Genomic DNA, 16,963 nt, shown 5'->3' on the forward strand with positions numbered 1-16,963 from the left:
AACCCTGATACAGAGCTCTACAGTGTCACCATTGTACTCTCATACACTGAAATATTTTGCTGTGCCACCTGGAATTGTTTATTTAGGAGCACCAGTGAGCCTAGAAAAATTAAGTATTCTAGCTTCATTACCTACAATAATGTAGATTGTGCTCCTAAATTTCTTTGTGTTCGCCTATATTTTTCAACTTGTAAATTAATAAGTACATTTAAAATCAGCATAGAGCCCTGGCTTAACCAATAGGAGATCAGAAAGCAGGACCCATATTCACAAAGCTGATCCCAGTAGGAGTGCTGATCTAGGATCAGTTTGACCTTTCAGATCATAATGAGTACCGTCATAAAGACAGGGGGGAGGGGTCATACTCTGAGACACGTTATGAATATGGGACCTGATCAGAGATCAGTTCTTAGGGCCACTTCATCCTATTCTGGTTGCTTATTCAAACCAAGAGGGAGCAGTTACCTGATCAGAGATCAGTTCTTAGGGCCAAACGGGTACCCTATTCTCTACATGGTGCAGTATTTCTGACCAGGGCACATGGGGATGTAGATATGGTCTAGGATCAGTTTGACCTTTTAGATCTGAGACACGTTGTGAATACTCTACATGGTGCAGTATTTCTGACCAGGGCACATGGGGATGAAGATATGTTTGTAGAACATTTAGGACGTAGGTACGGGGTGGCCGTGCCCCAATAATAGCTCCTTTCTCTTGAAGTGTACACTCGTTCACTACTTCGTACAAATCTAAAAGCATAGGCGGAGTTTCCCACCATGTTTCTGTTTCCAGTCATTTCCTTTTAAATCAGTGACAGGAAGTGAACAAGTGCACACTGGGAGGAATGGGACATAACCATTCTTCGAATTCTCTCTCCTTGTCGCCTTCTCAACCCCTATTGGATGAGAAATCAAGGAAATGCAATTGAGATTGTCCCCATGTTCTCCTGCCATGCAGAATAGGAGGTCCATCTGGACGGCTCTGTACGTTCCATGCCTTTCTGCCGTGTTCAGCCCACTGAGTAGACCTCTGACTTTCAGAATATAGACAGGTCAGAGTCCAGAACAGATCTTATTCCCAGAGGCACTTGTAGAGCTGAAAGAATGTGATAGGTAAACATTTTCAGCCTATTGCTTACAGCTTTCCAATCCCTTCAGCTCTACATGAGTGTTTGGTGACGGGAAATACTCTAAACCAGGGCTGGGTAACTCCAGGAAGAGGGTTGGACAGCCCTGCTCTAAACCAGGGGTGGGTAACTCCAGGAAGAGGGTTGGACAGCCCTGCTCTAAACCAGGGTGGGTAACTCCAGGAAGAGGGTTGGACAGCCCTGCTCTAAACCAGGGGTGGGTAACTCCAGGAAGAGGGTTGGACAGCCCTGCTCTAAACCAGGGGTGGGTAACTCCAGGAAGAGGGTTGGACAGCCCTGCTCTAAACCAGGGGTGGGTAACTCCAGGAAGAGGGTTGGACAGCCCTGCTCTAAACCAGGGGTGGGTAACTCCAGGAAGAGGGTTGGACAGCCCTGCTCTAAACCAGGGGTGGGTAACTCCAGGAAGAGGGTTGGACAGCCCTGCTCTAAACCAGGGGTGAGTAACTCCAGGAAGAGGGGTGGGTAACTCCAGGAAGAGGGTTGGACAGCACTGCTCTAAACCAGGGGTGGGTAACTCCAGGCCCTTGAGGACCTGATTGGTGTCACACTTTATCTCCATCCCTAGCAAACACAGCTGATTAATCACATTGAATTCTACAATGATGATTAGGTGATTATTGGAGTCAGGTGTGTTAGCTGGGGCAGAACTGTGACACCAATCAGGCCCTCGAGGACTGGAATTGCTCACCACCCTGGGTTAGAGCATCTGACTAGGGATTATTTGCCCGGGGTTTAATACCTGCTATAGTTATTATTGTACTTTTTTTTATAAAAATAGAATGAATAGAAATGACACGATTCCCTATTCCATCTGACATAATCAGTTCCATCTGAACTGACACGATTCCCTATTCTACCTGACAGAATCATTTCTATCTGAACTGACATGATTCCCTACTCCATCTGACAGAATCATTTCTATCTGAACTGACACGATTCCCTATTCTACCTGACAGAATCATTTCTATCTGAACTGACATGATTCCCTACTCCATCTGACAGAATCATTTCTATCTGAACTGACACGATTCCCTATTCTACCTGACAGAATCATTTCTATCTGAACTGACATGATTCCCTATTCCATCTGACAGAATCATTTCTATTTGAACTGACACGATTCCCTATTCCATCTGACAGAATCATTTCTATTTGAACTGACACGATTCCCTATTCCATCTGACAGAATCATTTCTATCTGAACTGACACGATTCCCTATTCTATCTGAACTGACACGATTCCCTATTCTATCTGACAGAATCATCATCCTCCTGAACTGGTGTCTGGGCGGGGCTGAGGTTCTGTCTGTCTGTCAATCAACCAGTGAACGGCCTCCATCCTTGCACCCATATCACATGACTAGATAATCCTATTTTTCCGTCCCAAATGGCACCCTGTTCACTGTGTATTGCATTATGTAGGGGTTAGGGTGACATTATGTAGAGAATATGGTGACATTATGTAGGGGTCAGGGTGACATTATGTAGGGGTTAGGGTGACATTATGTGGGGAAAAGGGTGACATTATGTAGAGAATATGGTGACATTATTTTTATTTTATTTATTTTTATTTCACCTTTATTTAACCAGGTAGGCAAGTTGAGAACAAGTTCTCATTTACAATTGCGACCTGGCCAAGATAAAGCAAAGCAGTTCGACAACATACAACAACACAGAGTTACACATGGAGTAAACAACATACAGTCAATAATACAGTAGAACAAAAAAAATAAGACACTATATACAATGTGAGCAAATGATGTGAGATAAGGGAGGTAAAAGCAAAAAAATGCCATGGTGGCAAAGTAAATAAAGTATAGCAAGAAAAACACTGGAATGGTAGATTTGTAGTTTGAAGAAAGTTCAAAGTTCAAATATAAATAATTTGGTGCAAAGGAGCAAAATAAATAAATAAATAAATACAGTAGGGGAAGAGGTAGTAGTTTGGGCTAAATTATAGATGGGCTATGTACAGGTGCAGTGATCTGTGAGCTGCTCTGACAGCTGGTGCTTAAAGCTAGTGAGGGAGATAAGTGTTTCCAATTTCAGAGATTTTTGTAGTTCGTTCCAGTTCCATTATGTAGGGAATAGGGGGACATTATGTAGGGGTAAGGGGACATTATATAGGGAATAGGGTGACATGTAGGGAATAGGGAGACATTATGTAGGGGTTAGGCTGACATTATGTCGGGGTTAGGGTGACATTATGTAGGGAATAGGGTGACATGTAGGGAATAGGGTGACATTATGTAGTGGTTTGGGTGACATTATGTAAGGGTTAGGGTGACATTCTGTAGGGAATAAGGTGACATTATGTAGGGAATAGGGTGACATTATGTAGGGAAGAGGGTGACATTATGTAGGGGTTAGGGTGACATTATGTAGTGGTTAGGGTGACATTATGTAGGGGTTAGGGTGACATTCTGTAGGGAATAAGGTGACATTATGTAGGGAAGAGGGTGACATTATGTAGGGGTTAGGGTGACATTATGTAGGGGTTAGGGTGACATTATGTAGTGGTTAGGGTGACATTATGTAGTGAATAGGGTGACATTATGTAGGGGTTAGGGTGACATTATGTAGGGAAGAGGGTGACATTATGTAGGGTTAGGGTGACATTATGTAGGGAAGAGGGTGACATTATGTAGGGAAGAGGGTGACATTATGTAGGGGTTTGGGTGACATTATGTCGGGGTTAGGCTAACATTATGTAGGGGTTAGGGTGACATTATGTCGGGGTTAGGGTGACATTATGTCGGGGTTAGGGTGACATTATTTAGGGGTTAGGGTGACATTATGTAGGGAATAGGGTGACATTATGTAGTGAATAGGGTGACATTATGTAGGGGTTAGGGTGACATTATGTAGGGAAGAGGGTGACATTATGTAGGGTTAGGGTGACATTATGTAGGGAATAGGGTGACATTATGTAGGGGTTAGGGTGACATTATGTATGTGTTAGGGTGAAATTATGTAGGGGTTAGGGTGACATTATGTAGGGGGTAGGGTGACATTATGTAGGGGTTAGGGTGAAATTATGTAGGGAATAGGGTGACATTATGTAGGGAATAGGGTGACATTATGTAGGGGTTAGGGGGACATTATGTAGGGAATAGGGAGACATTATGTAGGGGTTAGGGTGACATTATGTATGTGTTAGGGTGAAATTATGTAGGGAATAGGGTGACATTATGTAGGGAATAGGGTGACATTATGTAGGGGTTAGGGGGACATTATGTAGGGAATAGGGAGACATTATGTAGGGGTTAGGGTGACATCATGTAGGGGTTGGGCTGACATCATGTAGGGGTTAGGGTGACATGTAGGGAATAAGGTGACATTATGTTGGGGTGAGGGTGTCATTATGTAGGGGTTGGAGTGACAGTAGGTAGAGGTTAGGGTGACATTATGTAGGGGTTAGGGTGACATTATGTAGGGATAAGGGTGACATTATGTACATTTTTACATTTTAGTCATTTAGCAGATGCTCTTATCCAGAGCGACTTACAGTAGTGAATGCATACATTTCATACAATTTCATACATTTTTTATTTTTTTTTCCTGTGCTGGCCCCCCGTGGGAATCGAACCCACAACCCTGGTGTTGCAAACACCATGCTCTACCAACTGAGCTACAGGGAGTAGGGTGACATTATGTAGGGAATAGGGTGACATTATGTCGGGGTTCGGGTGACATTATGTAGGGGTTAGGGTGACATTATGTATTGGTTAGGGTGACATTATGTAAGGGTTAGAGTGACATTATGTAGGGAAGAGGGTGAAATTATGTAGGGGTTAGGGTGACATTATGTGGGGAAAAGGGTGACATTATGTAGGGGAATAGGGTGACATTATGTAGGGGTAAGGGGGACATTATGTAGGGAATAGGGTGACATGTAGGGAATAGGGAGACATTATGTAGGGATTAGGGGGACATTATGTAGGGAATAGGGTGACATGTAGGGAATAGGGTGACATTATGTAAGGGTTAGAGTGACATTATGTTGGGAAGAGGGTGACATTATGTTGGGGTTAGGGTGACATTAGGTAGGGGTCAGGGTGACATTATGTAGGGGTTAGGGTGACATTATGTGGGGAAAAGGGTGACATTATGTTGGGGTCAGGGTGACATTATGTAGGGGTTAGAGTGACATTATGTTGGGAAGAGGGTGACATTATGTAGGGGTCAGGGTGACATTATGTAGGGGTTAGGGTGACATTATGTGGGGAAAAGGGTGACATTATGTTGGGGTTAGGGTGACATTATGTGGGGAAAAGGGTGTCATTATGTAGAGGAATAGGGTGACATTATGTAGGGGTTAGGGGGACATTATGTAGGGAATAGGGTGACATTATGTAGGGATTAGGGGGACATTATGTAGGGAATAGGGTGACATTATGTAGGGGTTAGGCTGACATTATGTCGGGGTTAGGGTGACATTATGTAGGGAATAGGGTGACATCATGTAGGGAATAGGGTGACATTATGTAGTGGTTTGGGTGACATTATGTAGGGGTTGGGCTGACATTATGTAGGGGTTAGGGTGACATTCTGTAGGGAATAAGGTGACATTATGTTGGGGTTAGGGTGACATTATGAAGGGAAGAGGGTGACATTATGTAGGGAAGAGGGTGACATTATGTAGGGGTTAGGGTGACATTATGTCGGGAATAGGGTGACATGTAGGGGTTAGGGTGACATTATGTAGTGGTTAGGGTGACATTATGTAGGGAAGAGGGTGACATTATGTAGGGGTTAGGGTGACATTATGTAGGGAACAGGGTGACATTATGTAGGGAAGAGGGTGACATTATGTAGGTGTTTGGGTGACATTATGTCGGGGTTAGGCTAACATTATGTAGGGGTTAGGGTGACATTATGTCGGGGTTAGGGTGACATTATGTCGGGGTTAGGGTGACATTATTTAGGTGTTAGGGTGACATTATGTAGGGAATAGGGTGACATTATGTAAGGGAATAGGGTGACATTATGTAGGGGTTAGGGTGACATTATGTAGGGAAGAAGGTGACATTAGGTAGGGGTTAGGGTGACATTAGGTAGGGGTTTGGGTGACATTATGTAGGGGTTAGGGTGGCATTATGTTGGGGTTAGGGTGACATTATTTATGGGTTAGGGTGACATTATGTAGGGAATAGGGTGACATTATGTAGGGGTTAGGGTGACATTATGTATGTGTTAGGGTGAAATTATGTAGGGGTTAGGTGACATTATGTAGGGGTTAGGGTGACATTATGTAGGGAATAGGGTGACATTATGTAGGGGGTAGGGTGACATTATGTAGGGAATAGGGTGACATTATGTAGGGAATAGGGTGACATTATGTAGGGGTTAGGGGGACATTATGTAGGGAATAGGGTGACATTATGTAGGGAATAGGGTGACATTATGTCGGGGTTCGGGTGACATTATGTAGGGATAAGGGTGACATTATGTAGGGAGTAGGGTGACATTATGTAGGGAATAGGGTGACATTATGTTGGGGTGAGGGTGTCATTATGTAGGGGTTGGAGTGACAGTAGGTAGAGGTTAGGGTGACATTATGTAGGGGTTAGGGTGACATTATGTAGGGATAAGGGTGACATTATGTAGGGAGTAGGGTGACATTATGTAGGGAATAGGGTGACATTATGTCGGGGTTCGGGTGACATAATGTAGGGAATAGGGTGACATTATGTAGGGAATAGGGTGACATTATGTATTGGTTAGGGTGACATTATGTAAGGGTTAGAGTGACATTATGTAGGGAAGAGGGTGACATTATGTAGGGAATAGGGTGACTTTATGTAGGGAATAGGTCGACATTATGTAGGGAATAGGGTGACATTATGTAGTGGTTAGGGTGACATTATGTAGGGGTTGGGCTGACATCATGTAAAGAAGAGGGTGACATTATGTAGGGAAGAGGGTGACATTATGTAGGGGATAGGGTGACATGTAGGGAATAGGGTGACATTATGTAGTGGTTAGGGTGACTATGTAGGGGTTGGGCTGACATTATGTAGGGGTTAGGGTGACATTATGTAGGGAATAAGGTGACATTATGTTGGGGTTAGGGTGACATTATGTCGGGGTTAGGGTGACATTATGTAGGGAATAGGGTGAAATTATGTAGGGAATAGGGTGACATTATGTAGGGGTTAGGGTGACATTATGTAGGGAATAGGGTGACATTATGTAGGGAAGAGGGTGACATTATGTAGGGGTTAGGGTGACATTATGTAGGGAATAGGGTGACATTATGTAGGGGTTAGGGTGACATTATGTAGGGGTTAAGGTGACATTAAGTAGGGGTTAGGGTGACATCATGTAGGGAATAGGGTGACATTATGTAGGGAAGAGGGTGACATTATGTAGGGAAGAGGGTGACATTATGTAGGGAAGAGGGTGACGTTATGTAGGGAAGAGGGTGACATTATGTAGGGGTTAGGGTGACATTATGTAGGGAATAGGGTGACATTATGTAGGGAAGAGGGTGACATTATGTAGGGGTTAGGCTGACATTATGTAGGGAAGAAGGTGACATTATGTAGGGAATATGGTGACGTTATGTAGTGGTTAGGGTGACATTATGTAGGGGTTGGGCTGACATTATATAGGGGTTAGGGTGACATTATGTAGGGAATAAGGTGACATTATGTAGGGGTTAGGGTGTCATTATGTAGTGAATAGGGTGACATTATGTAGGGAATAAGGTGACATTATGTAGGGGTTAGCGTGACATTATGTAGGGAATAGTGTGACATTATGTAGGGTTTAGGGGGATATTATGTAGGGAAGAGGGTGACATTATGTAGGGGTTAGGGTGACATTATGTAGGGATTAGGGTGACATTATGTAGGGAATAGGGTGACATTATGTACGGGTTAAGGTGACATTATGTAGGGGTTAGGGTGACATTTGGGACAAAGATCCCCAAGTCTTCTGCCTTTTGTGTTCCATCTCTATTGCGCCAATGCTACTATCAAATATTTCCTGGTACTTGATGAATGGCTACTCTTGGGAATAAGGTGACATTATGTAGGGGATAGGGTGACATTATGTAGGGAATTGGGTGTCATTATGTAGGGAATAAGGTGACATTATGTTGGGGTTAGGGTGACATTATGTAGGGGTTAGCGTGACATTATGTAGGGAATAGGCTGACATTATGTAGGGGATAGGGTGACATTATGTAGGGGTTAGGGTAACATTATGTAGGGGTTAGGGTGACATTATGTAGGGGTTAGGGTGACATTATGTAGGGAATAAGGTGACATTATGTAGGGGTTAGGGTGACATTAGGTAGGGGTTAGGGTGACATTATGTAGGGGTTAGGGTGACATTATGTTGGGGTTAGGGTGACATTATGTAGGGGTTAGGGTGACATTATGTAGGGGTTAGGGTGACATTATGTAGGGGATAGGGTGACATTATGTAGGGGATAGGGTAACATTATGTAGGGGTTAGGGTGACATTATGTAGGGGTTAGGGTGACATTATGTAGGGAATAAGGTGACATTATGTAGGGGTTAGGGTGACATTAGGTAGGGGTTAGGGTGACATTATGTAGGGGTTAGGGTGACATTATGTTGGGGTTAGGGTGACATTATGTAGGGGTTAGGGTGACATTATGTAGGTGTTAGGGTGACATTATGTAGGGGTTAGGGTGACATTATGTAGGGGTTAGGGGGACATTATGTAGGGAATAGGGAGACATTATTTAGGGGATAGGGGGACATTATGTAGGGAATAGGGTGACATTATGTAGGGGATAGGGAGACATTATGTAGGGGAATAGGGAGACATTATGTAGGGGAATAGGGTGACATTATGTAGGGGATAGGGAGACATTATGTAGGGAATAGGGGGACATTATGTAGGGAATAGGGTGACATTATGTTGGGAATAGGGTGACATTATGTACGGGTTAAGGTGACATTATGTAGGGGTTAGGGTGACATTTGGGACAAAGATCCCCAAGTCTTCTGCCTTTTGTGTTCCATCTCTATTGCGCCACTGCTACTATCAAATATTTCCTGGTACTTGATGAATGGCTACTCTTGGGAATAAGGTGACATTATGTAGGGGTTAGCGTGACATTATGTAGGGAATTGGGTGTCATTATGTAGGGAATAAGGTGACATTATGTTGGGGTTAGGGTGACATTATGTAGGGGTTAGCGTGACATTATGTAGGGGTTAGGCTGACATTATGTAGGGAAGAATGTGACATTATGTAGGGAATAGGGTGACATTATGTAGGGGTTAGGGTGACATTATGTAGGGGTTAGGGTGACAATATGTAGGGAATAAGGTGACATTATGTAGGGGTTAGGGTGACATTATGTAGGGAATAGGGTGACATTATGTAGGAAGAGGGTGACATTATGTTGGGGTTAGGGTGACATTATGTAGGGGTTAGCGTGACATTATGTAGGGAATAGGCTGACATTATGTAGGGAAGAAGGTGACATTATGTAGGGGTTAGGGTGACATTATGTAGGGGTTAGGGTGACATTATGTAGGGGTTAGGGTGACATTAGGTAGGGGTTAGGGTGACATTATGTAGGGGTTAGGGTGACATTATGTTGGGGTTAGGGTGACATTATGTAGGGGTTAGGGTGACATTATGTAGGTGTTAGGGTGACATTATGTAGGGGTTAGGGTGACATTATGTATGGGTTAGGGGGACATTTTGTAGGGAATAGGGAGACATTATTTAGGGGATAGGGGGACATTATGTAGGGAATAGGGTGACATTATGTAGGGGATAGGGAGACATTATGTAGGGGAATAGGGTGACATTATGTAGGGGTTAGGGTGACATTATGTAGGGGAATAGGGTGACATTATGTAGGGGTTAAGGGGACAATATGTAGGGAATAGGGGGACATTATGTAGGGAATAGGGTGACATTATGTAGGGAATAGGGTGACATTATGTTGGGAATAGGGTGACATTATGTAGGGAATTGGGTGTCATTAAGTTGGGAATAAGGTGACATTATGTTGGGGTTAGGGTGACATTATGTAGTGGTTAGGGTGAAATTATGTAGGGGTTAGGGTGACAATATGTAGGGAATAAGGTGACATTATATAGGGGTTAGGGTGACATTATGTAGGGAATAGGGTGACATTATGTAGGAAGAGGGTGACATTATGTAGGGGTTAGGGTGACATTAGGTAGGGGTTAGGGTGACATTATGTAGGGGTTAGGGTGACATTATGTTGGGGTTAGGGTGACATTATGTAGGGGTTAGGGTGACATTATGTAGGGGTTAGGGGGACATTTTGTAGGGAATAGGGAGACATTATTTAGGGGATAGGGGGACATTATGTAGGGAATAGGGTGACATTATGTAGGGGATAGGGAGACATTATGTAGGGGAATAGGGTGACATTATGTAGGGGTTAGGGTGACATTATGTAGGGGTTAAGGGGACAATATGTAGGGAATAGGGTGACATTATGTAGGGGTTAAGGGGACAATATGTAGGGAATAGGGTGACATTATGTAGGGAATAGGGTGACATTATGTAGGGGAATAGGGTGACATTATGTACGGGTTAAGGTGACATTATGTAGGGGTTAGGGTGACATTATGTAGGGGAATAGGGAGACATTATGTAGGGGTTAGGGTGACATTATGTAGGGAATAGGGGGACATTATGAAGGGAATAGGGAGACATTATGTAGGGGTTAGGGTGACATTATGAAGGGAATAGGGAGACATTATGTAGGGGTTAGGGTGACATTATGTAGGGAATAGGGTGACATTTGGGACAAAGATCCCCAAGTCTTCTGCCTTTTGTGTTCCATCTCTATTGCGCCAATGCTACTATCAAATATTTCCTCGTACTTGATGAATGGCTACTCTTGGGAATAAGGTGACATTATGTTGGGGTTAGGGTGACATTATGTAGGGAATTGGGTGTCATTAAGTAGGGAATAAGGTGACATTATGTTGGGGTTAGGGTGACATTATGTAGGGGTTAGCGTGACATTATGTAGGGGTTAGGGTGACATTATGTAGGGGTTAGGGTGACATTATGTAGGGGTTAGGGTGACATTATGTAGGGGTTAGGGTGACAATATGTAGGGAATAAGGTGACATTATGTAGGGGTTAGGGTGACATTATGTAGGGAATAGGGTGACATTATGTAGTGGTTAGGGTGACATTATTTAGTTAACATGTAGGTGTTGGTATGATGCCTGTGGTTTACATTACTCTATATAGTTAACATGTAGGTGTTGGTATGATGCCTGTGGTTAACATTACTCTATATAGTTAACATGTTTGTGTTGGTATGATGCCTGTGGTTTACATTACTCTATATAGTTAACATGTAGGAGGTGGTATGATGCCTGTGGTTTACATTACTCTATATAGTTAACATGTAGGTATGATGCCTGTGGTTTACATTACTCTATATAGTTAACATGTAGGTGTTGGTATGATGCCTGTGGTTAACATTACTCTATATAGTTAACATGTAGGTGTTGGTATGATGCCTGTGGTTTACATTACTCTATATAGTTAACATGTAGGTATGGTGCCTGTGGTTTACATTACTCTATATAGTTAACATGTTGGTGTTGGTATGATGCCTGTGGTTTACATTACTCTATATAGTTAACATGTAGGTGTTGGTATGATGCCTGTGGTTAACATTACTCTGTATAGTTAACATGTAGGTATGATGCCTGTGGTTAACATTACTCTATATAGTTAACATGTAGGTGTTGGTATGATGCCTGTGGTTTACATTACTCTATATAGTTAACATGTTGGTGTTGGTATGATGCCTGTGGTTAACATTACTCTATATAGTTAACATGTAGGTGTTGGTATGATGCCTGTGGTTAACATTACTCTATATAGTTAACATGTAGGTGTTGGTATGATGCCTGTGGTTTACATTACTCTATATAGTTAACATGTAGGTGTTGGTATGATGCCTGTGGTTTACATTACTCTATATAGTTAACATGTAGGTGTTGGTATGATGCCTGTGGTTTACATTACTCTATATAGTTAACATGTAGGTATGATGCCTGTGGTTTACATTACTCTATATAGTTAACATGTAGGTGTTGGTATGATGCCTGTGGTTTACATTACTCTATATAGTTAACATGTAGGTATAATGCCTGTGGTTTACATTACTCTATATAGTTAACATGTAGGTGTTGGTATGATGCCTGTGGTTTACATTACTCTATATAGTTAACATGTAGGTGTTGGTATGATGCCTGTGGTTTACATTACTCTATATAGTTAACATGTAGGTGTTGGTATGATGCCTGTGGTTTACATTACTCTATATAGTTAACATGTAGGTGTTGGTATGATGCCTGTGGTTTACATTACTCTATATAGTTAACATGTTGGTGTTGGTATGATGCCTGTGGTTTACATTACTCTATATAGTTAACATGTAGGTGTTGGTATGATGCCTGTGGTTTACATTACTCTATATAGTTAACATGTAGGTGTTGGTATGATGCCTGTGGTTTACATTACTCTATATAGTTAACATGTAGGTATGATGCCTGTGGTTTACATTACTCTATATAGTTAACATGTTGGTGTTGGTATGATGCCTGTGGTTTACATTACTCTATATAGTTAACATGTAGGTGTTGGTATGATGCCTGTGGTTTACATTACTCTATATAGTTAACATGTAGGTATGGTGCCTGTGGTTTACATTACTCTATATAGTTAACATGTAGGTGTTGGTATGATGCCTGTGGTTTACATTACTCTATATAGTTAACATGTAGGTGTTGGTATGATGCCTGTGGTTTACATTACTCTATATAGTTAACATATAGGTATGATGCCTGTGGTTTACATTACTCTATATAGTTAACATGTAGGTATGATGCCTGTGGTTTACATTACTCTATATAGTTAACATGTAGGTATGATGCCTGTGGTTTACATTACTCTATATAGTTAACATGTAGGTGTTGGTATGATGCCTGTGGTTTACATTACTCTATATAGTTAACATGTAGGTGTTGGTATGATGCCTGTGGTTTACATTACTCTATATAGTTAACATGTAGGTATGATGCCTGTGGTTTACATTACTCTATATAGTTAACATGTTGGTGTTGGTATGATGCCTGTGGTTTACATTGGAAAATTAATACAATAAACCATTAAAATGCAATTGATGTCCTATGTTTCATAAAAATAAATAAAAATAAATGCTTTTACATTTGGGGTATTCTCTCTTTTTTTTGTCCTTCTGGTTTTCAAGTTCAAGTTTAATGCATTTCCCATTTGTCTTTAGATTAGCTCAATTGTGAAAAGGTTACATATACAGTACCAGTCAAAAGTTTGGACACACCTACTCATTTAAGGGTTTTTCTTTATTTTTACTATTTTCTACAACACCTACAAAACTATGAAATAACACAAATGGAATCATGTAGTAACCAAAAAAGTGTTAAACAAATCAAAATATACTTTTGTTTCTTCATGATTCTTTTGCACACTCTTGGGTTTATCTCAACCAGCTTCCCCTGGAATGCTTTTCCAACAGTTTTGAAGGAGTTCCCACATATGCTGAGCACTTGTTGGCTACTTTTCCTTCACTCTGCGGTCCAAGTCACCCCAAACCATCTCAATTTGGTTGAGGTCGGGGGATTGTGGAAGGCAGGTCATCTGATGCAGCACTCTATCACTCTCCTTCTTGGTCAAATAGCCCTTACACAGCCTGGAGGTGTGTTGGGTCATTGTCCTGTTGAAAAACAAATGATCGTCCCACTAAGCGCAAACCAGATGGGATTGCGTATCGCTGCAGAATGCTGTGGTAAATCAAATCAAATTGTATTGGTCACATACATGTGATTAGCAGATGTTATTGCAGGTGTAGCGAAATGCTTGTGCTTCTCGCTCCAACAGTGCAGTAATATCTAACAAGTAATATATAACAAATTACACAACATATACCCAATACACACACATCTAAGTAGGATTTAATTAAGAATATATACATATGGATGAGCAATGTAAGAGCGGAACGGACTAAGATACAGTAGAATAGTATAGAATACAGTATATACATATGAGATGAGTAATGCAAGATATGTACATTTTATTAGCCATGCTGTTTAAGTGTGCCTTGAATTCTAAATAAATCACTGACAGTGTCACCAGCAAACCACCCCCACACCATCACACCTCCTCCTCCATGCTTCATGGTGGGAACCACACATACAGAGATCATCCGTTCACCTATTCTGCAACTCACAAAGACACAGCGGTTGGAACCAAAAATCTCAAACTTGGACTCATCAGACTTAAGGACAGATTTGCACCGATCTAATGTCCATTGGTCATGTTTCTTGGCCCAAGCAAGTCTCGTCTTCTTATTGGTGTCCTTTAGTAGTGGTTTCTTTGCAGCAATTCAACCATGAAGGCCTGATTCACACAGTCTCCTCTGAACAGTTGATGTTGAGATGTGTCTGTTACTTGAACTCTGTGAAGCATTTATTTGCGCTGCAGTCTGAGGTGCAGTTAACTCTAATAAACTTATCCTCTGCAGCAGAGGTGCTCTGGGTCCTTTCCTGTGGTGGTCCTCATGAGAGCCAGTTTCATCATAGAGCTTGATGGTTTTCGCGACTGCACTTGAGTGTGCAAAGCTGTCATCAAGGCAAATACCACCCTAATGAATTCCCTACATAGTACCCTAGTTCCAACCCTAATGAATTCCCTACATAGTGCCCTAGTTCCAACCCTAATGAATTCCCTACATAGTGCCCTAGTTCCAACCCTAATGAATTCCCTACATAGTGCCCTAGTTCCAACCCTAATGAATACCCTACATAGTGCACTAGTTCCAACCCTAATGAATTCCCTACATAGTGCCCTAGTTCCAACCCTAATGAATTCCCTACATAGTGCCCTAGTTCCAACCCTAATGAATACCCTACATAGTGCACTAGTTCCAACCTTAATGAATTCCCTACATAGTACCCTAGTTCCAACCCTAATGAATTCTCTACATAGTGCCTTAGTTCCAACCCAAATGAATTCCCTACATAGTGCCCTAGTTCCAACCCAAATGAATTCCCTACATAGTGCCCTAGTTCCAACCCAAATGAATTCCCTACATAGTGCCCTAGTTCCAACCGAAATGAATTCCCTACATAGTGCCCTAGTTCCAACCCACATTAATTCCCTACATAGTACCCTAGTTCCAACCCAAATGAATTCCCTACATAGTGCCCTAGTTCCAACCGAAATGAATTCCCTACATAGTACCCTAGTTCCAACCCTAATGAATTCCCTACATAGTACCCTAGTTCCAACCCAAATGAATTCCCTACATAGTGCCCTAGTTCCAACCGAAATGAATTCCCTACATAGTGCCCTAGTTCCAACCCTAATGAATTCCCTACATAGTGCTCTAGTTCTAACCCTAATGAATTCCCTACATAGTGCCCTAGTTCCAACCCTAATGAATTCCCTACATAGTGCCCTAGTTCCAACCCAAATACCACCCTAATGAATTCCCTACATAGTGCCCTAGTTCCAACCCTAATGAATTCCCTACGTAGTGCCCTAGTTCCAACCCAAATTAATTCCCTACATAGTGCACTAGTTCCAACCCAAATGAATTCCCTACATAGTGCACTAGTTCCAACCCTAATGAATTCCCTACATAGTGCCCTAGTTCCAACCCAAATACCACCCTAATGAATTCCCTACATAGTGCCCTAGTTCCAACCCTAATGAATTCCCTACGTAGTGCCCTAGTTCCAACCCTAATGAATTCCCTACATAGTGCTCTAGTTCCAACCCTAATGAATTCCCTACATAGTGCCCTAGTTCCAACCCTAATGAATACCCTACATAGCGCCCTAGTTCCAACCCTAATGAATTCCCTACATAGTACCCTAGTTCCAACCCTAATGAATTCCCTACATAGTACCCTAGTTCCAACCCTAATGAATTCCCTACATAGTGCCCTAGTTCCAACCCTAATGAATTCCCTACATAGTACCTTAGTTCCAACCCTAATGAATTCCCTACATAGTACCCTAGTTCCAACCCTAATGAATTCCCTACATAGTGCACTAGTTCCAACCCTAATGAATTCCCTACATAGTGCCCTAGTTCCAACCCTAATGAATTCCCTACATAGTGCCTTAGTTCCAACCGAAATGAATTCCCTACATAGTGCCCTAGTTCCAACCCTAATGAATTCCCTACATAGTGCCTTAGTTCCAACCGAAATGAATTCCCTACATAGTGCCCTAGTTCCAACCCTAATGAATTCCCTACATAGTGCCCTAGTTCCAACCCTAATGAATTCCCTACATAGTGCCTTAGTTCCAACCGAAATGAATTCCCTACATAGTGCCCTAGTTCCAACCCTAATGAATTCCCTACATAGTGCCCTAGTTCCAACCCTAATGAATACCCTACATAGTGCACTAGTTCCAACCCTAATGAATTCCCTACATAGTGCCCTAGTTCCAACCCTAATGAATTCCCTACATAGTGCCCTAGTTCCAACCCTAATGAATTCCCTACATAGTGCACTAGTTCCAACCCTAATGAATTCCCTACATAGTGCCCTAGTTCCAACCCAAATACCACCCTAATGAATTCCCTACATAGTACCCTAGTTCCAACCCTTATGAATTCCCTACATAGTACACTACTTTGACCAGGGCATGTAGTTCCACTATGTAAGGAATAGGGTGTCATTTGGGACCAATAGGTTCTGTCCGGTCTGCATTACTGTACTTATCTTGTTGCAACACTACTTCACGCCACCAGATGGCGGCAGAG

This window comes from Salmo trutta, chromosome 1 (genome assembly GCF_901001165.1).
Source record: "Salmo trutta chromosome 1, fSalTru1.1, whole genome shotgun sequence".
Lineage (NCBI taxonomy): Eukaryota > Metazoa > Chordata > Actinopteri > Salmoniformes > Salmonidae > Salmo > Salmo trutta.